The 23,152-nt window shown below is 45.7% G+C and overlaps 1 long non-coding RNA gene across 2 annotated transcripts; it reads left to right on the forward strand.

The window, feature by feature from the left end:
• Positions 1-3,001: 3,001 nt before the first annotated feature.
• Positions 3,002-5,625, forward strand: LOC120965336 (uncharacterized). Of its 2 annotated transcripts, none has more exons than XR_005758096.3 (3): positions 3,002-3,192; positions 3,297-3,459; positions 5,291-5,625. It is a non-coding gene; the product is annotated as an uncharacterized lncRNA (long non-coding RNA). The 2 variants fall into 2 exon arrangements; XR_005758094.3 differs by having other exon boundaries at positions 3,312-3,459.
• The last annotated feature ends 17,527 nt before the right edge of the window (positions 5,626-23,152 follow it).

A 23,152-nucleotide genomic window follows, 5' to 3' on the forward strand; every position in this document is an offset into this window, starting at 1 on the left:
GAGAGGAACGGCGTTCCTCATGCGGGGTGGTTTTCTTGGGTGCGTGCGTGGGGTGGGGTGAGGTGGGGTGGGGAGGTGACGAAAAAAACCAGCGAAAAAAAACCAGTCGAAAAAAAAACGGACGAAAGTGGGGGACTATTCAATCAACTCGTCCATTAGGAGTAGAGATGGAGCAGTTGGTGAATAGTCTCCACGGTTTTTTTTCGCTGGTTTTTTTCGTCACCTTCCCCACCCCACCGGTTTAGTTTCGCGTCACCCTCACACACAACAAAAAAATCTGAACGGATCAGAACTTTCCATTCTGGCGCAAGTTATTGAGGAATGTCTTTATGTGAAAGAATCAATCACGATCAATCTTTAAAGACCAAATCTAAATTAATTAACCTTACCTTAAATTGCTCGTTCACATTAATTAGAAAACAAATCTCTACTCCTAATGTCTGAGTTGGTGAATAGCATTCACGGTTTATTTTCGCTGGGTTTTTTCGTCCCCCTCTCACCATCTCCCTCATTTTAATTTTTTTCTCCTTCGCAACTAAAACCGAATCGCGTCCGATCCTCTTTCCATTTATTCGTGCTTACTTTGGTAGGTGTCGATTGAATTCAATCATGTAAATATTTGGTAATTAAGAATTCAGAAATAATATCATATACATGGATCGGCTTCCAAACAAATCACCTACCTCTCCATTTATTTTTTTCACCGATCCCCTTCCATACTTAGCTCCTTCGAACACGCACTAGACGCGCTTATCTTTTCTCCTGAGCATAAGTCGTTCGTTCGTCATCCTCAAAAAAAGACCAAACGTGAAAACCTACGCAGGACCTCCCTCCCGGCTCCCGTGATCCCTAGCTAGCCCGCGCTCATCCCCTTCTACACCAGCAGCCGCCGCCCCCGCCCCGCACGCCTTGCCCTCCCTCCCTACCTTTTCCCAGCCGAGCGCCCCATCCATACAAAGGGCAACGCCGCGGCTGGGCAGTCCAGGAGGCGAGCGAGGCAGCGAGCAAAGTTTTTCATGGATCGATCGATACATGTGTGATTGCGTTTGCCTCTTCCTCAGCTGGCTGATCGAGCGTCCTCTACGTGCCCTCCCTCGGCCCCTCGGCAGCTCGTCGCCGCAGGCAGGTATCCACACGTGATGCCTATGCGCTGCACGCCATTCCTCTCTGCAGGTGCCGCCATGGCCGTGTCATGGAGCTCGCCGCCGCGCCTTCCAACGACGCCCTGCGTCCAGGTCATCCAGATCCTGATTTGGGCGTTTGTTTTTTTGCCCTTGTTTCTGATTTGGGCGATTTTTTTCCAGGCATGGCGAGGGCGCTGGATGGCAGGAACGGCCGCATCAAGGCGGCAGCTAGGGACGGTGGCTCCAGGGCTCTACACGCCGTTGCCAGCCATGGGAGGATGCCGGTGTGTGTTTACCTGCTCGAGAAGCATGTTCAACGAAAATGTCAACGAACCTTTGGCCATAGCTTCTTCCTCTTCTCACAACAAGTGAGTTCTCTCTGCACTAGCATATGTGCTATCAGTAATCACCGCTCTAGAATTCTGAATATATTCCTATATGATATCCAGCCGGTAATCGTGCAGGCTTTTGTCTAAAGTTTTTTCTTTTGCAATTTGCAATGTACAAAGTTTGAATACTACAGAAACTGCTGGCATCTAATTTTCCATCATATTATATTTTACGCATAAGTTTTGTATCTCCTTTCTAATGAGTAAATGGTGAATAGATCCTTTTTGTGAATTAAACATAATTCAGAGATGATAATGACTATGTAGCTTGCATTGCATGTATGGTGGTGTATCTATTGAGCTGGAGAATATTTTAGAATTCATTCACTTGCAGCGATGGCAATGACCAACACAGTTTTTTCGTTTTCTGTTTCGTTCCTACGTTCTGGTTGGTACCGGTGTAGATTTTCTTCCTCAATAAAATACATAGAAGTAGATCGGATTGGTCACAAATATCTTACTACTTCAGCAGCAGTTATGTTTTTCCAACTGAAATCATTTTCCTTGCTAGGCGCTAGCTATACCTGACAACAGGTAAGAGACGTGTTGTTGGCAACTCACCCTTAGTTACAGTTGAGGTACTTGCACAAAAGACGCGTGAAAATGTTTGATTTTAACATTGTTTTACCGTATGCTTTGATTTCATCGGGAAAGAGAAGAAGACGAGAGGAAGAGAGTCCCTAGGGGTAAGTATCGCCGAGCACAACAGGTTGAAACAAAAATACTGAGATGGTGTTGAGAACAGAAAATATGAGAAATAGTCCAATGTTTTACACAACATGTTGTGACACATGCACATGACATAGATATTTTAATCAATATCTCATTTAATGAACTAATCAAGAAAGACAAAAAAATAGATTGACTCATGATGACAAATATGTTCGTCTTGATTTGTACTATCAATTTTTGTCGCAACACAGTCATAAGTCGCATGTGACGTTCACATTATGAATTGAAATGATGTTTTGATTAGTGTCTTAGTTTGTTGTTTCATGGTAGCACGGGCATTCACCTGTGTTAGTTTTTCATCTTGAATGGAAGTAACTTTGTGTTCTAATTGATTGAGCATATGAATTTATGAAGTATTGGTTGTGTATGCTAATTCTGACGGATGGAATCCTTTGTTTTATAGCATCATGCACTAATATCTCTACCCCTAATGTCTCAGTTGGTAGAATAGTCTCCACGAATTTTTTTCGTCCCACCATTTTCGTCCGTTTTTTTTCGTTGGTTTTTTGTCCCCCACCCCACCCCACGCAAGCACCCCAAAAAAACCAACCCGCACAAACACCGATCCTATCGATCCCCTGGAGGACATGCAGCCACCGTCATGTGATCTTCCTCACACAGACGCACGAGATCGCCGCCGACCTCACAGACAAGACGCCGCCGAATCCCTAGAACGCCGTTGATCTATTCACTACATCGACGGAAACGAAGCGCTACACTAGAAACCAGGCCGATCCCAGAGCCAGAAGAGAAGGAGAAGAGGGTCTCCATGGCTCATCAGGCGTCGGCGGGCAGCGATGACACGCGGCTGCGAAGGTGTTCGTGGATGGCCTGGCGTGGAAGATGAGCAAGGAGGGTGTGCACGACCAGTTCGAGCTCTTCGGCGAGATCCTCGAGGCCGTCGTCATCGCCAACAAGGGCACCGACATATCCAAGGCCGCGGATTCGTGAGTACCCACCCAAACAATTCTCTCTTTCCCTCATTATCGATTCATGTTCAGTAGTTAATTCTCTTGTTTAATTCAGCCCCGTTAGTTGATGCTATGCCTAGATGGATGCTTGGCAGGTTACATTTTGGGAGGCGGAGGCGGCCATTAGGGCGTGCTTCGGTCCGTATCGGTGATTGACGACCGGAGGACCAACTGCAACCTCGCCCGCCTCAGGGTCCAGAGGTCCAAGGCCCCACAACCAACTGCCTCTGCATCCATATGCTGGTAATTAATTTGATGCTTTGATTGTTAATCATTGACCATGACCAAGAATCTATCAATTAATTTGATGCTTTAGTTAACTTGTAATTTGCTGAATTATTATTGGTTAAGCACCGTGTATGTCTTCGTTTGATTGTTAGTCGGTGACCATTACCAAGAAGCTAGCTAGGTGTGCGTGCATGCCACACACATATATCAGTTGTTGCAGTTTAAAATCATCTGCCAACTCTCTTTTCAAATAAAAAATTTGCCAACTTAATTAATCAATCATGTCGGATTGTAGACGCAGTGACCAGACAATGCAAAGTTCCTGTTTAGTTTGACATAGTTAGTAGAAGGTTTAGTGTCAATCTAGAGCTGCTATGACTAATTTGAAAACTATACTGGTGTTATAGATTTGCTAGGACTAATTAATCTATATGCACGGCTAATGTCCTTTTGATGTTTTTCACTGTTGAGATTATGCTTTTAGAAAATGTGTTTGTTTTGTTTTGTGTTAAGCTACAACAAAATATGATTTGATTGCATTCTGGACAATCTTCAAAGAGATGCTAATTCTCCATGATTATTAACTTGACGTCCAAAATTAAGTTTGTCTGTCCTGTTGTGGTTTATTTCAGTTGTGTGTGGTAATTGCAGCAATCAAGTTACCAAATCTGAAGCATTTTAGCAAGGCAACGGTACATGTGCTCTTTTGGGGAAGATGAAGCTTTTGTTGGTAATGTGATCTTTTTTCTGAAGAAGACTGACAACCCTGCATCATGAGATCACCAAAGTCCAGTCTCGTTTCTACTGGGCGGGCGACAACGATAGATAGAAATACCATATGGTCAGCTGGACGGACATCTGCAAGCCTCGGGAGTAGGAGGGCTTGAGATCATGTGCTTTAAGCACATGAACATCGCCCTACTATCCTGCTGGCTTTGGCGGATTGCCCAAGGGCAAGGTGGCCTCTGGTTACACATTATCCGAAATAAATACCTTCGTGGACAGCCAACTTGTCTTCTGCCAGAGAACTGGCGGCTCCCAGTTCTGGCAGTCGGTCATCCAGCTGCTCCCGGTGCTTTGCATCGGGACATCCATCTCGGTTGGATCTGGAGCTACGACTCTGTTCTGGTTTGTCCGCTGGGTGGGCGACTCCCCCTTCGCTGTGCGCTTCCCCGACCTCTTCTCCATCGCCGTAGATCCTAGGATCTCGGTTGAGAGGGCCCTTATTGACTTAGGGCGCCTCGCCTTCCGGAGACCATTTGGGCCTCCGGAAACTGCCGACTGGCAGGAGCTGCTTGACTGCATTGCCCTCCACGAGCCTCAGGTTGACGCTGGCCCGGATTCTGTTCAGTGGCGCCTAGAGCCGTCGGGACAATTCTCCACCAAGTTCCTCTACCGGCCTATCGCCCCCTCCTCCGCCCCGCCTCCCCTCACGGCGGTTTGGCCTGTCCGCCTTCCCCTAAAGATCCGGATCTTCATGTGGCAATGGATCCGCGGACGGATTCCGTCTGGCGTAGAGGTCCGCAAGCGCAATGGCCCTGGTACCGGCCTTTTCCCGCTTTGTGGCGTCCCTGAAGACTCGAATCACATCTTCTTCACTTGTGTGTCTGCCCAATTTCTTTGGGGCTGTTTTCGTGAGGTGGTTGGTGGCAACTGGTGCCACACCAATTTCCCCGACATGTTCGCTGAACTCCAGGCCTCCTCCCCGCATTCTCGCCACATTAGGTGGTTGGAGATTGGGACTCTTGCTTGGACCCTTTGGACGATCCGCAATAGATTTGTGATCCAGCGCATTCCGCTTCGGTGTGCTACTGACGCTCTCTTCAAACTGTCTGGTTACTTGCAGCTCTGGCAGCCGCTTAGCCGCCCCAGGATCGGGACGCCATCTCTGCCTTCATCGCCGACCTCCGCTCGATGGCCGTCCACTTATCGCCGCCGCTCCCTCCGCCACCTCCCGAGCCGGATTAGGGGTCGGGTCCCTCCCCGGCCCCATTTTGTGTTTATTTTGGGCTTGTTGAGCTGTGCCCTCAGCAAAACCTTTTGTACTCTGTCTTGTGAGACGTGTGTGTGTGTGTGGTGTGAACCTTCTTGTGTACTGGTGCTATGTGGCGGTTTGCTTTATTTATAAAGCGGGGCGAAAGCCTTTTTCGGTTTAACTCAAAGGACTGACAATTAACCATGGGAAAGTAGTGCATCATGGAAGGTTCACCACTAGAAAAATCAACAAAGTCTACAGCTAAGAGAGATAATTTTAAAATTTCTTGTTACTTACAATTCCTGAATTGGGTTAAGAATGTAGTGCTTACGGTGCAGATTGTATATATAGTATTTGGATGATCAGATGGGTCTTCTTCTACATGGTGACTATTAACGCAAAAGGATTGCACTTCTATCTCAACCACTACATTTGGTTACTCAGATTGTAAGTTATTTTGCATATCTGCTGTCATCATACTTTTACTTTCCATTGTGTTGATGTAGAGGTACGAACAAAGCTACAAAGTGATAAGGGCACATAGTCTACTAGATTTGTTACACTCTTCTTGGCAGCCAACGAAATATCTTTATTTGAACCATAATCCGTGCAAAACAGATTTGGAGTATGCATTGTCCCTCTTAATAGCTCACAAACTGCTTTATGGGTACCATATCTTAGCAACACACATCAGACTGAAACGGACATTAGAGTGTTACTCCATCTTTTCGAAAATACAGTGTGTTGTTGAACCTTGACCGTAAATTTCTCTTTGTTGCAAATCATAAGAAGGTGTTACACAAGTACTATATTATTATCACACTGCAATATTTAGCAAGACTGCATGCTATTTATACAGTATCTTTTCTAACCCTTTTTTATTCCAAGTCAAGTGATTGATGGGAGGGAGGGAGGGAGGGAGAGAGGGAGAGAGAGAGAGAGAGAGAGAGAGAGAGAGACGGACAGAGGTGGCAACCATGGACTGGGGTTGCAGAGAGAGTTGAGAGTTGTTGGACAAAGAGATAGATGTTGAGTGATTTATTATTGATAAAAAAAGTAAACTGAACAAGAAATCTATAGGTATATGTTAGCTTGCTTAAATCTTCATACTAATTATATAGTGCTTGTGCAGGATGGTTATGAGATGAGAAATATATTTTTGTATTATAGATACCATCCAAATGAAGCTAAAGGCAACAATCCTGACTGGAAATATCTTAAGCGCATCATGTAGACCTTAATTGTAACATATAATATTGCTCTCTACCTATACATAATCAAGTTACATTGCAGTGGACTTCAATTATTTTCCAATTGTCGCAGGCTATTTTTTCTATATATGTGAAATATGATATACATTATATGCATAATCAGAAGAAAAAAATACATGTGAAATTTGATATGCGTTCTATTCATAGGTGTAATCAAAATAAATAAATTAAAAGCCCGTGGCAACGCACGGGCATTCTACTAGTAGTTTATTGCATTTGACCCGCACTCCACAACACTCTCTCCCATCAATAAATCTGTGGATTTAATTTTATGGCCCAAACACAAAAATGGTTATATAATTTGAACTGAATGTCCAGTTTCAGTTCCGTTTTGACCATCATCTTTTTCTTGATGAGATCTTTGATACAAGATCAATGTTGAATATGTTTTTGAAATCTTATTTTATTTGCATTCTGAAACTTGGCTTGAAACTACTTTATTTGGGGCAAAAGCATATGTGTGTGGGACCGACATGTGGGGGAGAGCGAGGGTTACAAAATTAATAATACAATTAAGTGCCAGTAAAAAAACTTTTACAAATTTTGTTGTTAAGTTTGAAAGTCAAGAAAATAGGTTCAATGTTGACCTTGTTGCGAACATCTTGCTAAAATAAAAATGTTGGTCAAAGAAAAGCTGAATTCCGAGCGTAAGGATCAACATGTTTATGCTTGAAAAAGAAATAAATGACACTGTTTCAATGATCGGAGAGAACCCCACTTGGATACAGTGCGGGTTGAATTCAGCATAGTATGAGCTCTCTTTTGTAAATGTTCCATCAATCTATCTTTCAGACTGCTCCAATCCTTCAGATTCATATCCAAGGGCTCCGATATTACTGGTGCATCCGGTGCACTAGATATGTTCTCCCCAGGAGGAAACCGCACCCACCCACCCGACCGCGCCCCGCCGCCCCCACCGGCTCCCTTGGTCGCCCCCCCCCTCCCCCCACACACTAGCTCACGTCGCCATCGCCGGAAGCCCACCGCCGTGCAGGGGAGCTAGTAGTCGACGCGGGGGTGGCAAGGGAGCTCTAGGACGATGGCTTGGCAAAGACGGCCGTGGCAAAGCGCTGCCGCATTTAGCTCCTCCGCCGAACATGCGGCAAACCCGGGGATGGCCGTGGCAGAGCTTGGCTGGTGGTTGGGGTCTTCTCAATTCCCGTCAGGGCCGCTGCGCACCGGCGCTCTTCGGCTCTCCCGTCCACCGGCCATGAGCCATCGAGCTCCCTCGCGCCCGCGCCTCGAACCGCTCTGGTGAGGCCGAGCTCTTGCGCCTTGGCCGCGGCCCCAACCCTGCGCCCCCGCGCCCCGGCCAGCTTTGGTGACACCAAGCTCCCAACCTGGCCGGATCTGACCATCACCGCCACCGCGCGGCCTAGATCATACTTGTTAATTTGCTCGAGCTTTGGAAGGGATGGAACACCCGGGCATTCAATAATGATAATTGATGATCAATATGGAAAATCGGCCAAAAATCTAGGAGACAAGCTAGGTCTGCCAAGTTAAACTGAACCTGAAAAAAAAACATTTTCAGGATCACCACCCGACTTCCAGCTGCACTACAATACTCTGCGCAGCCTGTCGGCACCATTTTTCCAAGCCATCATCCCTACATTCAACACTCACATTGCAAGCTACAACGCCAACACGGCCTGGATGCCCAGAGCACTAGTTGCATCCACCCTTTTGGTAGAATCGAAAAACCAAGTCATAATGGTTATGTGTTTCTCCGTATCATAAACTGAGACATGTTAAATTTAAATACTTATCCGTTGCATAAATGATGGCATAACACAAAGTGGGAATCAAAGAATATACGTTCAAGAGTCTTCAGTTTGCAAAAAAAAAGTCTTCTATAGTTCTATTGATCGCCTAATGCACAAAGTTTACTACCATTCTACTTGTGTTTATCTAATAATCTTCAATCCCAAGAACACCTCCATAGAGGAACAAAAATTGTGGAGGCAATCATAAGAGAAGGCCTTCTATGTTGTTAAAAGGGAAAATTGAAAGCTTTGTAGCTTGCTGCCTGTTCCGAAGAAGCAAAGCGAAACAAATTTCTGCCTTCGCTTGGGCAACTAAGATACTTATACGTTCTTGCCGGGAGTGGATTGAGCCTGTGTGTCAAATGATTAAAAACGAGAAGCATGTCTGTAGATATTTATAGATGTGGAATAGCAAGGAAGAGTCACATTAAACGCAAGGAAGAATTATGAGAGATGGAAACATTTAAGAGTCTAGCTGCAGATAAATAATTGGAGATACTGCTCTATCAAAACTTTACAAGAGTCTTTGGGCATGATAGGTAGGCTGTATCAACCGACCAGGCATGTCAGATGCAAGCTATGGTTGTTTGGTTGTCTGTATGAGCCCACCATATGTTAATATGAATTGTTTCATTGCTTGCATGACTCCTCTAGACCAACATGAACCTTAAAGCATCTTTGGGCACACACAATAAATATAGAGATATATCTGAGGACTCCTGCACCCTTTTTCATCTAGACTTTAACATAAAAGTATACAATCACAGTGGAGTTTGTTGTTAGTAAACAGTGGGGTGGGGTTTTAGTTAAAAATATGACCGATTTGCAAAAATATTGGGGGGGGGGGGGGGGGGGGGCAATGGTCGGCCCTATACCATCTGATAGACTCGCCAAAAGGGGATGACCTCAGTAGCAGTTATGCCATCTTCTCAATATGGCATATGAATCTACTCACATGTTGTTCAAATGTTACTACTCATGGTGTCACTAGTAGAAAAATGGTCATATGTCCCGGTTGGTAAGGGTCTTTTGTCCCGGTTGTTGAACTGGGACTAAAGGGTCGTTACTAATGCCCTAGCCCTTTAGTCCCGGTTCTTACACGAACCGGGACAGATGGGCCTCCACGTGGCCGGTGCGGCGAGCCCAGGCAGGAGGGCCTTTGGTCCCGGTTGGTGGCACTAACCGGGACCAATAGGCATCCACGCGTCAGCATTTCAGGGGCTGGGGTTTTTGTATTTTTTGCGGGGGGGGGGGGGGGGGGGGGTTGGGGGTTTTGGGGGGGTTAATTTAGGTGTTTCATATATTGTGTTAGCTAGCTAATTAATAGAGAGAAGTGTCCTCTCTTATCTCCGTGCTTGGTCGACGCTACGTACTATATACGTATAGAGAGGACTAGACACGCTAGCTAGTAAGCAAATGAAGGAAACAGAAGATCGTCATGAACATATATATGCATACAGAGAGAAGTGATATCGACCACCTCTCCTTCTCTGAGAGACTGGTCGAACAACAAGTTCTCGTATATCTATCCGACACTACCGGCTACATATATACAATAATTATCTCTTACAATATAATCTCCTAATTATATATGAACACAGGGTCCACATAGTATTCTCCGTTTTCAGCGATCACGTGGTCAAGGAAGAATGCCGCCAATTCCTCTTGAATTGCTCGCATACGATCTGGTGGTAGGAGTTCATCCCGCATCCGAAAGATCTAATTTGAAGAAGGGGTCAATACATATATATATGAATAAATGAAACTCAACACAAATGATGGTAATAAAATAAAATTGTGAATATTATTGCTTACGCACTTCATATTGTTCGTCAGAGTAGCCCCGCTCACAGGTCGTGTAGCGGATGGACTCGCAAACGTAGTATCCACATAAATCATTCCCTTGTTCCTGCCACAACCACTTTACAAGAAATAGAGGTCAATCAAACTGATAAGCAAGCATGCTAAATGGTATTGATGAAACTAGCGCTTGAATCACTAGGAGATGCGCGGAACATGCTACTATAGTACTTACTTTCGGGTGTCTAAATTGCAGCTTCTTCGGCAGTCCCGGAGTTTTTTTGGTGAATTTTCTTCAAACCCTGCCAGACAAAGAAAACAATTACTTGATATCAGGAAATGAACAAAGTTGCTGATATGGTGGATAATGATCGATTTAACTTACTTCTCGAGCATTTGAGTCATGTCCGCATAGTCCTGGGGATCTTTTCGTCTCGAGTCTAAGACGGTTACTAGTCCCTGCTCAAGCTTAATCTCTAGGAGAATATAGTGGAAGCTGCGCACGCATGCATAAGTCATCAATTACATTACTATAACCTGGACTAATAAGGGAAACCGAATATGCACAAGACAGTAACACTCACTTGAAGTTGTAAGGAAAGAGTATTATATCTTTGTTTCATTTATTACCAACGATCGTAGCAAGTTGGCCTCGGTATTTTCGGCATGATATTTAACCTCAGTTGCATCTATGAGATTTGTGTTAATGAATCCAATATCACCGATTTGTCTTTTCTTCAATTCGGCGATCTTCAATCTGCATAATATAGTGAGGATAATTATAAATACATGCAATGAAAGAGCTGACCTATATAGAGAGACTTAATGACAGAAGTAGTACTACTTACAGACAGTAGCAAGTGATCGTTGATTTATCAAGGGCCTTTTGATTGAAAAACTGGAAGAACTCCTCAAATGGAACATTCAACATTTCAATTCCAACGAGGTCATGCTCTTCTTTAACTCTCAGCGTCAAAGTATTCATCCCATTAGACTCTCTGCAGGTTTTCATGTACCAATCATGTAATCTTCGCACCATCATTGTTAGAGATCTTTCATCTTTGACGAGAGGCTTCCCGTAATGGTATTTGTGTTCGTCCACCTCCAAGAAATCACAACGTACATCGTCGGGCAGGTAATCTCCAAGATTGCTATAACCGGGCACCATCCTCGGATCATTAGCGACGATGTCGCTAGACACCTTGAGCGGGGGGCACGATTGGTTCGCTTGTTGGCCGAGCTGGGCAATTTTTTTCCCAGCTCGTCGTTCTTTTAACCTTTGATCACTGATAGTACTTCCCGACCGCTTCGCTTCGACAAATGTCTTTGCAATAATGCGCTCATAGTTGCCTTTCGGCGGAGACTTTGGTGGTTTTGTCAGGGCAGCAAGAGTGCGCTTCGCTTTCACCGGATCTACCTTCTCCTCCGGAGGTGGATGTTTCTTTGCTTTCACCCCTTCAAAGAAGTTCGTCACTTCGGCTCGCACGATCTTCGTGGTTTCCTTCTCGGTCCTCTCGTATGGTAACTTCTCTGGAGTCTTCAGAGAAGGACCGAATCTGTATTGCCTCCCGCCTCTGGCTGTACTGCTAGACGCCGGCAGAGCAAACGGAGCAGCTGCGGCTGTCTTCTTTCCTTGCTTACGAGGCGGAGGAGAAGGACTACGACGCGCCGGAGCAGCCGGAGCGGCGGCAGGTCTCTCCGCCCTTGCTGACGAGGCGGAGAAGGAGGAGGCTGGCTGCTCGGGCGCGCCGGCGTAGGCGGAGAAAGAGGCGGAGTGCCGCCACGCGCTGAAGAAGGAGGCTGAGTGCCCTGATCACTCGCCGGAGGAGGAGGCGGAGTGCCGCCACGTGCCGAAGAAGGAGGCTGAGTGCCCTGATCACACGCCGGAGGAGGAGGCGGAGGAGGAGGTGGAGTGCCCTTACCCGCCGGAGGAGGAGGAGGAGGCGGAGGCGTCCAGTTCGGAAGGTTGATGAGCTCCTTCCGCCATAGGCATGGAGTCTTCAGAGCAGAACCCAGCCGAGTCTCCCCTTCACCGGTAGGGTGGTCAAGCTGGAGGTCCTCAAATCCCTCCGTTATTTCGTCCACCGTCACCCTAGCATATCCTTCTGGAATCGGACGACAGTGAAAAGTTGCGCCGGGTTCAGGAGGTCGAACAGAGCCGACAGCCGCCTTGACTTTGAAGTTCTGCCATTGCGTCATAAGGTGGCAATGTTGAGACTCCGTGATAGCATCCACGGGGTAGCTAGCAGGAGCCGTCAAGACATGCTCCGGCTGAAGCAGCTCAGTGGAAGCCACGCTGCTTCTCCGCTGAGATGGCGGGGTAGCTTCGGGGGTAGTTTCGGCAGGTCGCTTGTTGCGAGCTACGTCTCGTTCCTCTAGCGCTTGAACCCTTTCGTGCAGCTTCTGAATTTGGGTCTGCTCCACTTTTTTCCTCCTCTCCTGGCATTTGTAACCGCCTGCGTCCGAAAAACCAGCCTTCCACGGAACGGAGCCTGGCGTGCCTCGTGTCTGTCCAGGATGCTCAGGATTCCCGAGGGCCATTGTGAGCTTGTCGTTCTCTCTCTCTGGAACGAACGTCCCTTGCTGCGCTGCATCGATATAGTGCTGAAGCCTCTTGACTGGTATATTCATTTGCTCGTCCGTCCAAACGCACTTCCTTGATACAGGGTCCAAGGTTCTGCCAGCCCCGAAGAACCAAGTCCGGCAACGGTCTGGCCAGTTCATTGTCTCTCGTTCGATCCCTTTATCAAGCAGATCATTCTCAGCCTTGGCCCACTTAGGCCGGGCTTTGAGGTAGCCACCTGACCCCGTGCGATGGTGAAGCTTCTTCTTCGCAGCATTTTTCTTGTTTGTCGTTGACAACTTCTTACTCTTTTCCGATGTCTTGTGGGCCACAAATGCGGGCCAGTGATCTCTGATCTTCTCATATTTGCCGATGAATTCTGGTGTCTCTTCTTTGTCGACAAACGTTTTCAGCTCATTCTTCCACCTCCTGAATAGGTCTGCCATCTTCTTAAGAGCATGAGACTTGATTAATTGCTCTTTAACTGGCTTCTCCGATCCTCCTCTGGCGGTAGGGTGAAATTTGCCTTCAGCTCAGTCCAAAGATCATCTTTCTGCATATCATTGACATAAGACACCTCAGGGTCTTCCTTCTTAGGCTTATACCATTGGTGGATGCTGATCGGGATCTTGTCCCTAATAAGAACCCCGCACTGAGTAGCAAATGCTTCCTTTGTCCGGATGGGTTCAATCGGTTGGCCGTCGTGTGCGATTGCTGTGATCTCAAACCTTTCATCCGAGCGCAACTTTCTCTTCAGGCCTCGTCTCTTTACCGAAGTTGTGCTTGATCCGGAGGGCTAGAAAAAAGAAGAAAGACGAGAGTTAATTAACATGTGTACATACCAAAACAATGAATGCATCAATTAGCAAGTCAGCACAGGCTTAACTAATATATTTACCTGGCCGGACTCTGTTCGGTCACCGGAGCCGTCACCACGGGCTCCTTCTTGCACCAGCATTGGGTCACCGGAGCCATCATAATCATGTCTTTCCTCCTCCACTCTTCGATCACCATAGCCTGCTTCTTCACCCTATTCTTCCAGACCATCATTGTCGTTAAGATACGACAAGACATCACCTCCGGCTAAGATTATGTCCCCCAACACCTCTTCTGCTTCCTCGTCTCGTCCGTTCTCCATTGTTTCTGCAAATATTACAACATGGCAATTATTACACAAACATGACAGCAGGTGGATATATTAGTGCAAACGTAGACCTAGCTTATTCCGGGTTTGGGGTGGCCTCGGCAACGCTTCAAGGGTAGGGGCGCGGCGGGAGGGGGTAGGAGACCGACATCATTTTTTTCTAGGGTTTGGGTGTCCTCGAGAGTTTTGGTCGAGCGAGAGGGCCCGGGGGGTGCTCCCGTGGTATAAGTTATCACGGTCGAAGTTATCCGGGAGGGGGTTATATCGACAACGACGACATACATACATGGGAAAATAATGTTATCGAGGAGGGGGTAGGTCGACCCCCCCTCGTGTTGAAGTTATCGGGACACGGGGTATATCGACAACGACATATCCGATAAAAAATAAGAAGACGAAGAAGAAATAAAAAGAGGAGAAGAAGATATTAATAGAGGAGAAGATTGAAGAAAAAAAAAGAAGAAAAAAAAAGAGGAGAAGAAGAAAGGAATAGAGGAGAAGAAGAGAATTTAAATTCTCTTCTTCTCCTCTATTCCTTTCTTCTTCTCCTCTTCTTTTTCTTCTTTTTTCTTCTTCTTATTTTCCTTTTTCCTCTCCTTCTTTTTATTCTTCTTCATTATCTTCCTAGCTAGATATCTAATACTTTTCTAAAAATGTAACTTTTGCATATATAAAACTTTTTCTTTTTCTTCTTCTTCCTTCTTCCTTCTCTTCCTTCTTTTCCTAAATATATAAAACTTTTCTAAAAATGAAACTAACCTAAAATGTACTAAATTAGAGAACATATATAGATAAAACTAACCTAAAATGTACCCAAATGTACTAAAAATCTAACTTTTATATGCACAGAGAACATACATACATATATACATTTTTATAAAAATGCAAAAAACAAATCATCATATATATGAACAAAAAATCTAAAAAAAGGACATATAATCAGAGGAGAGGACAGGGAGGGCGGCGCCGGCCTGACCAAGGAGAGGTGTGGCGTGGTCGGGGCAGGGGCAGAGGCACGGCGCCGACGTCGGTGTAGAGGGCGGCGACGGCGGCGTGGTCGGGGCTGGGGCGATGGCGTCGACGGGGCAGAGGGCGGCGACGGCGTCGACGGGGCGGGTCGGGGGCGCGGCAGAGGCACGGCGAGGGCGCGCGGCATGGTCGGGGGCAGGGGCGACGGCGGCGTGGTCGGGGGGCATGGGCGACGGCGGCGTGGTCGGGGCAGGGGCGATGGCGTCGACGGGGCAGAGGGCGGCGACGACGTCGACGGGGCGGGTCGGGGGCACGGCAGAGGCACGGCGAGGGCGCGCGGCATGGTCGGGGGGCAGGGGCGACGGCGGCGTGGTCGGGGGCGCGGCAGAGGCACGGCGAGCTCGGGCAGCCTGGCGGCGTCGTCGGAGGGATCGAAGAACTGACGAAATTTTCACAAGTGCTGGCTTATATAGCAAACCCATTGGTACCGGTTGGTGGCACAAACCGGTACCAATGCCACCCTTTAGTCCTGGTTGGTGTCACCAACCGGGACCAAAGGCCTCTTTTCAGCAGCCCAAAGGGCGGGAAGCGGCGGCCTTTGGTCCCGGTTGGTGGCACCAACCGGGACTAAAGGGGGGGCATTGGTACCGGTTAGTGCCACGAACCGGTACCAATGTTGGGGAACGTAGTAATTTCAAAAAATTTCCTACGCACACGCAAGATCATGGTGATGCATAGCAATGAAAGGGGAGAGTGTTGTCCACGTACCCTCGTAGACCGACAGCGGAAGCGTTATCACAACGCGGTTGATGTAGTCGTACGTCTTCACGATCCGACCGATCAAGTACCGAACGTACGGCACCTCCGAGTTCTACACACGTTCAGCTCGATGACGTCCCTCGAACTCCGATCCAGCCGAGTGTTGAGGGAGAGTTTCGTCAGCACGACGGCGTGGTGACGATGATGTTGTTCCACCGACGCAGGGCTTCGCCTAAGCTCCGCAACGGTATTATCGAGGTGTAATATGGTGGAGGGGGGCACCACACACGGCTAAGAGATCTCAAGGATCAATTGTTGTGTCTCTGGGGTGCCCCCCTGCCCCCGTATATAAAGGAGCAAGGGGGAGGCAGCCGGCCAAGGGGAGAGGCGCGCCATAGGGGGGAGTCGTACTCCCACCGGGAGTAGGACTCCTCCTTTCCTTGTGGGAGTAGGAGAAGGGAAGGGGGAAGGAGAAAGAAGGAAGGGTGCGCCCCCCCTTCCCTAGTCCAATTCGGACCAGACCATGGGGAGGGGTGCGGCCACCTTTTGAGGCCTTTCTCTCCTTTCCCGTATGGCCCATTAAGGCCCAATACGAATTCCCGTAACTCTCGGTACTCCGAAAAATACCCGAATCAGTCGGAACCTTTCCGAAGTCCGAATATAGTCGTCCAATATATCGATTTTTACGTCTCGACCATTTCGAGACTCCTCGTCATATCCCCGATCTCATCCGGGACTCCGAACTCCTTCGGTACATCAAAATTCAATAAAACTGTTATCGTAACGTTAAGCGTGCGGACCCTACGGGTTCGAGAACTATGTAGACATGACCGAGACACATCTCTGGTCAATAACCAATAGCGGGACCTGGATGCCCATATTGGCTCCCACATATTCTACGAAGATCTTTATCGGTCAGACCGCATAACAACATACGTTGTTCCCTTTGTTATCGGTATGTTACTTGCCCGAGATTCGATCGTCGGTATCTCGATACCTAGTTCAATCTCGTTACCGGCAAGTCTCTTTACTCATTCCGTAACACATCATCCCGCAACTAACTCATTAGTCACAATGCTTGCAAGGCTTATAGTGATGTGCATTACCGAGTGGGTCCAGAGATACCTCTCCGACAATTGGAGTGACAAATCCTAATCTCGAAATACGCCAACCCAACAAGTACCTTTGGAGACACATGTAGAGCACCTTTATAATCACCCATTTACGTTGTGACGTTTGGTAGCACACAAAGTGTTCCTCCGGTAAACGGGAGTTGCATAATCTCATAGTCATAGGAACATGTATAAGTCATGAAGAAAGCAATAACAACATATTAAACGATCGAGTGCTAAGCTAATGGGTCAAGTCAATCACGTCATTCTCCTAATGAGGTGATCTCGTTAATCAAATGACAACTTATGTCTATGGCTAGGAAACATAACCATCTTTGATTAACGAGCTAGTCAAGTAGAGGCATACTAGTGACACTCTGTTTGTCTATATATTCACACATGTATTATGTTTCCGGTTAATACAATTCTAGCATGAATAATAAACATTTATCATGATACAAGGAAATAAATAATACTTTATTATTGCCTCTAGGGCATATTTCCTTCAGTCTCCCACTTGCATTAGAGTCAATAATCTAGTTCACATCGCCATGTGATTTAACAGCAATAATTCACATCACCATGTGATTAACACCCATAGTTCACATCTCTATGTGACCAACACTCAAAGGGTTTACTAGAGTCAATAATCTAGTTCACATTGCTATGTGATTAACACCCAAAGAATACTAAGGTGTGATCATGTTTTGATTGTGAGATAATTTTAGTCAACGGGTCTGTCACATTCAGATCCGTAAGTATTTTGCAAATTTCTATGTCTACAATGCTCTGCACGGAGCTACTCTTAGCTAATTGCTCCCACTTTCAATATGTATCTAGACCGAGACTTAGAGTCATCTAGATTAGTTTCAAAACTTGCATCGACGTAACCCTTTACGACGAACCTTTTGTCACTTCCATAATCGAGAAACATATCCTTATTCCACTAAGGATAATTTTGACCGCTGTCCAGTGATCTACTCCTAGATCACTATTGTACTCCCTTGCCAAAATCAGTGTAGGGTATACAATAGATCTGGTACACAGCATGGCATACTTTTTAGAACCTATGGCCAAGGCATAGGGAATGACTTTCATTCTCTTTCTATCTTCTGCCGTGGTCGGGCTTTGAGTCTTACTCAATTTCACACCTTGTAACACAGGCAAGAAACTCTTTTCTTTGACTGTTCTATTTTGAACTACTTCAAAATCTGGTTAAGGTATGTACTCATTGAAAAAACTTATCAAGCGTCTTGATCTATCTCTATAGATCTTGATGCTCAATATGTAAGCAGCTTCACCGAGGTCTTTCTTTGAAAACTCCTTTCAAACACTCCTTTATGCTTTGCAGAATAATTCTACATTATTTCCGATCAACAATATGTCATTCACATATACTTATCAGAAATGTTGTAGTGCTCCCACTCACTTTCTTGTAAATACAGGCTTCATCGCAAGTCTATATAAAACTATATCCTTTGATCAACTTATCAAAGCGTATATTCCAACTCCGAGATGCTTGCACCAGGCCATAGATTAATCGCTGGAGCTTGCATATTTTGTTAGCACCTTTAGGATTGACAAAACCTCCTGGTTGCATCATATACAACTCTTCTTTAATAAATCCATTAAGGAATGCAGTTTTGTTTATCCATTTGCCATATTTCATAAAATGCGGCAATTGCTAACATGATTCAGACAGACTTTAAGCATAGATACGAGTGAGAAACTCTCATCGTAGTCAACATCTTGAACTTGTCGGAAACCTTTTTGCGACAATTCTAGCTTTGTAGATAGTGATACTACTATTAGCGTCCGTCTTCCTCTTGACGATCCATTTATTCTCAATTGCTTGCCGATCATCGGGCAAGTCAACCAAAGTCCACACTTTGTTCTCATACATGGATCTCATCTCAGATTTCATGGCCTCAAGCCATTTTGCGGAATCTGGGCTCACCATCGCTTCTTCATAGTTCGTAGGTTCGTCATGGTCTAGTAACATAACCTCCAGAACAGGATTACCGTACCACTCTGGTGCGGATCTTACTCTGGTTTACCTACGAGGGTTGGTAGTAACTTGATCTGAAGTTACATGATCATCATCATTAACTTCCTCACTAATTGGTGTAGAAGTCACAGGAACAGATTTCTGTGATGAACTACTTTCCAATAAGGGAGCAGGTACAGTTACCTCATCAAGTTCTACTTTCCTCCCACTCACTTCTTTCGAGAGAAACTCCTTCTCTAGAAAGGATCCATTCTTAGCAACGAATGTCTTGCCTTCGGATCTGTGATAGAAGGTGTACCCAACTGTCTCCTTTGGGTATCCTATGAAGACACATTTCTCCGATTTGGGTTTTGAGCTTATCAGGATGAAACTTTTTCACATAAGCATCGCAACCCCAAAATTTTAAGAAACGACAACTTTGGTTTCTTGCCAAACCGCAGTTCATAAGGCGTCGTCTCAACGGATTTTGATGGTGCCCTATTTAACGTGAATGTAGCTGTCCTAATGCATAACCCCAAAACGATAGTGGTAGATTGGTAAGAGACATCATATATTGCACCATATCTAATAAAGTACGGTTACGATGTTCGGACACACCATTACACTGTGGTGTTCCAGGTGGCGTGAGTAGTGAAACAATTTCACATTGTTTTAACTGAAGGCCAAACTCGTAACTCAAATACTCTTCTCCACGATCAGATCGTAGAAACTTTATTTTCTTGTTACGATGATTTTCCGCTTCACTCTGAAATTATATGAACTTTTCAAATGTTTCAGACTTCTGTTTCATTAAGTAGATATACCCATATCTGCTCAAATCATCTGTGAAGGTCCAAAAATAATGATACCTGCAACGAGCCTCAATATTCATCGGACCACATACATCTGTATGTATGATTTCCAACAAATCTGTTGCTCTCTCCATAGTTCTGGAGAACGGCGTTTTAGTCATCTTGCCCATGAGGCACGGTTCGCAAGCATCAAGTGATTCATAATCAAGTGATTCCAAAATCCCATCAGTATGGAGTTTCTTCATGCGCTTTACACCAATATGACCTAAACGGCAGTGCCACAAATAAGTTGCACTATCATTATTAACTTTGCATCTTTTGGCTTCAATATTATGAATATGTGTGTCACTACGATTGAGATCCAACAAACCATTTTCGTTGGTGTGTATGACCATAAAAGGTTTTTATTCATGTAAACAGAACAACAATTGTTCTCTAACTTAAATGAATAACCGTATTGCAATAAACATGATCAAATCATATTCATGCTCAACGCAAACACCAAATAACACTTATTTAGTTTCAACACTAATCCCGAAAGTATAGGGAGTGTGCGATGATGATCATATCAATTTTGGAACTACTTCCAACACATATCGTCACCTCGCCTTTTTACTAGTCTCTATTTATTCTGCAACTCCCGTTTCGAATTACTACTCTTAGCAACTGAACCAGTATCAAATACCGAGGGGTTGCTATAAACACTAGTAAAGTACACATCAATAACATGTATATCCAATATACCTTTGTTCACTTTGCCATCCTTCTTATCCACCAAATACTTGGGGCAGTTCCGCCTCCAGTGACCAGTTCCTTTGCAGTAGAAGCACTTAGTCTCAGGCTTAGGTACAGACTTGGGCTTCTTCACTTGAGTAGCAACTTGCTTGCCGTTCTTTTTGAAGTTCCCCTTCTTCCCTTTGCTCTTTTTCTTGAAACTAGTAGTCTCGTCAACCATCAACACTTGAAGTGGTCTCGTCAACCATCAACACTTGATGTTTTTCTTGATTTCTACCTTCGTCGATTTCAGCATCACGAAGAGCTCGGGAATTACTTTCGTCATCCCTTGCATATCATAGTTCATCACGAAGTTCTACTAACTTGGTGATGATGACTAGAGAATTCTGTCAATCACTATTTTATCTGGAAGATTAACTCCCACTTGATTCAAGCGATTGTAGTACCCAGACAATCTGAGCACATGCTCACTAGTTGAGCGATTCTCCTCCATCTTTTAGCTATAGAACTTGTTGGAGACTTCATATCTCTCAACTCGGGTATTTGCTTGAAATATTAACTTTAACTCCTGGAACATCTCATATGGTCCATGACGTTCAAAACGTCTTTGAAGTCCCGATTCTAAGCCGTTAAGCATGGTGCACTAAACTATCAAGTAGTCATCATATTGAGCTAGCCAAACGTTCATAACGTCTGCATCTGCTCCTGCAATTGGTCTGTCACCTAGCGGTGCATCAAGGACATAATTTTTCTGTGCAGCAATGAGGATAATCCTCAGATCACGGATCCAATCCGCATCTTTGCTACTAACATCTTTCAACATAATTTTTCTCTAGGAACATATCAAAAAAAACACAGGGAAGCAACAACATGAGCTATTGATCTACAACATAATTTGCAAAATACTATCAGGACTAAGTTCATGATAAATTTAAGTTCAATTAATCATATTACTTAAGAACTCCCACTTAAATAGACATCCCTCTAATCCTCTAAGTGATCACGTGATCCATATCAACTAAACCATGTCCGATCATCACGTGAGATGGAGTAGTTTCAATGGTGAACATCACTATGTTGATCATATCTACTATATGATTCACGCTTGACCTTCCGGTCTCCGTGTTCCGAGGCCATATCTGTTATATGCTAGGCTCGTCAAGTTTAACCTGAGTATTCCGCGTGTGCAACTGTTTTGCACCCGTTGTATTTGAACGTAGAGCCTATCACACCCGATCATCACGTGGTGTCTCAGCACGAAGAACTTTCGCAACGGTGCATACTCAGGGAGAACACTTATACTTTGATAATTTAGTGAAGGATCATCTTATAATGCTACCGTCAAACAAAGCAAGATAAGATGCATAAAGGATTAACATCACATGCAATCAATATAAGTGATATGATATGGCCATCATCATCTTGTGCTTGTGATCTCCATCTCCGAAGCACCGTGCTTGTGATCTCCATCTCCGAAGCACCGTCATGATCACCATCGTCACCGGCGCGACACCTTGATCTCCATCGTAGCATCGTTGTCGTCTCGTCAATCTTATGCTTCTACGACTATCGCTACCGCTTAGTGATAAAGTAAAGCATTACATGGCGATTGCATTGCATACAATAAAACGACAACCATATGGCTCCTGCCAGTTGCCGATAACTCGGTTACAAAACATGATCATCTCATACAACAAATTATATCACATCATGTCTTGACCATATCACATCACAACATGCCCTGCAAAAACAAGTTAGACGTCATCTACTTTGTTGTTGCAAGTTTTACGTGGCTGCTACGGGCTTAGCAAGAACCGTTCTTACCTACGCATCAAAACCACAACGATAGTTTGTCAAGTTGGTGTTGTTTTAACCTTCGCAAGGACCGGGCGTAGCCACACTCGGTTCAACTAAAGTGAGAGAGACAGACACCCGCCAGTCACCTTTAAGCAACGAGTGCTCGCAACGGTGAAACCAGTCTCGCGTAAGCGTACGCGTAATGTCGGTCCGGGCCGCTTCATCTCACAATACCGCTGAACCAAAGTATGACATGCTGGTAAGCAGTATGACTTATATCGCCCACAATTCACTTGTGTTCTACACGTGCATAGCATCAACGCATAAAACCAGGCTCTGATACCACTGTTGGGGAACGTAGTAATTTCAAAAAAATTCCTACGCACACGCAAGATCATGGTGATGCATAGCAACGAGAGGGGAGAGTGTTGTCCACGTACCCTCGTAGACCGACAGCGGAAGCGTTATCACAACGCGGTTGATGTAGTCGTACGTCTTCACGATCCGACCGATCAAGTACCGAACGTACGACACCTCCGAGTTCTACACACGTTCAGCTCGATGACGTCCCTCGAACTCCGATCCAGCCGAGTGTTGAGGGAGAGTTTCGTCAGCACGACGGCGTGGTGACGATGATGTTGTTCCACCGACGCAGGGCTTCGCCTAAGCTCCGCAACGGTATTATCGAGGTGTAATATGGTGGAGGGGGGCACCGCACACGGCTAAGAGATCTCAAGGATCAATTGTTGTGTCTCTGGGGTGCCCCCCTGCCCCCGTATATAAAGGAGCAAGGGGGAGGCAGCCGGCCAAGGGGAGAGGCGCGCCATAGGGGGGAGTCCTACTCCCACCGGGAGTAGGACTCCTCCTTTCCTTGTGGGAGTAGGAGAAGGGAAGGGGGAAGGAGAAAGAAGGAAGGATGCGCCCCCCTTCCCTAGTCCAATTCGGACCAGACCATGGGGAGGGGTGCGGCCACCTTTTGAGGCCTTTCTCTCCTTTCCCGTATGGCCCATTAAGGCCC

The sequence above is a fragment of the Aegilops tauschii genome, chromosome 5 (genome assembly GCF_002575655.3).
Source record: "Aegilops tauschii subsp. strangulata cultivar AL8/78 chromosome 5, Aet v6.0, whole genome shotgun sequence".
Classification (NCBI taxonomy): Eukaryota; Viridiplantae; Streptophyta; class Magnoliopsida; order Poales; family Poaceae; genus Aegilops; species Aegilops tauschii.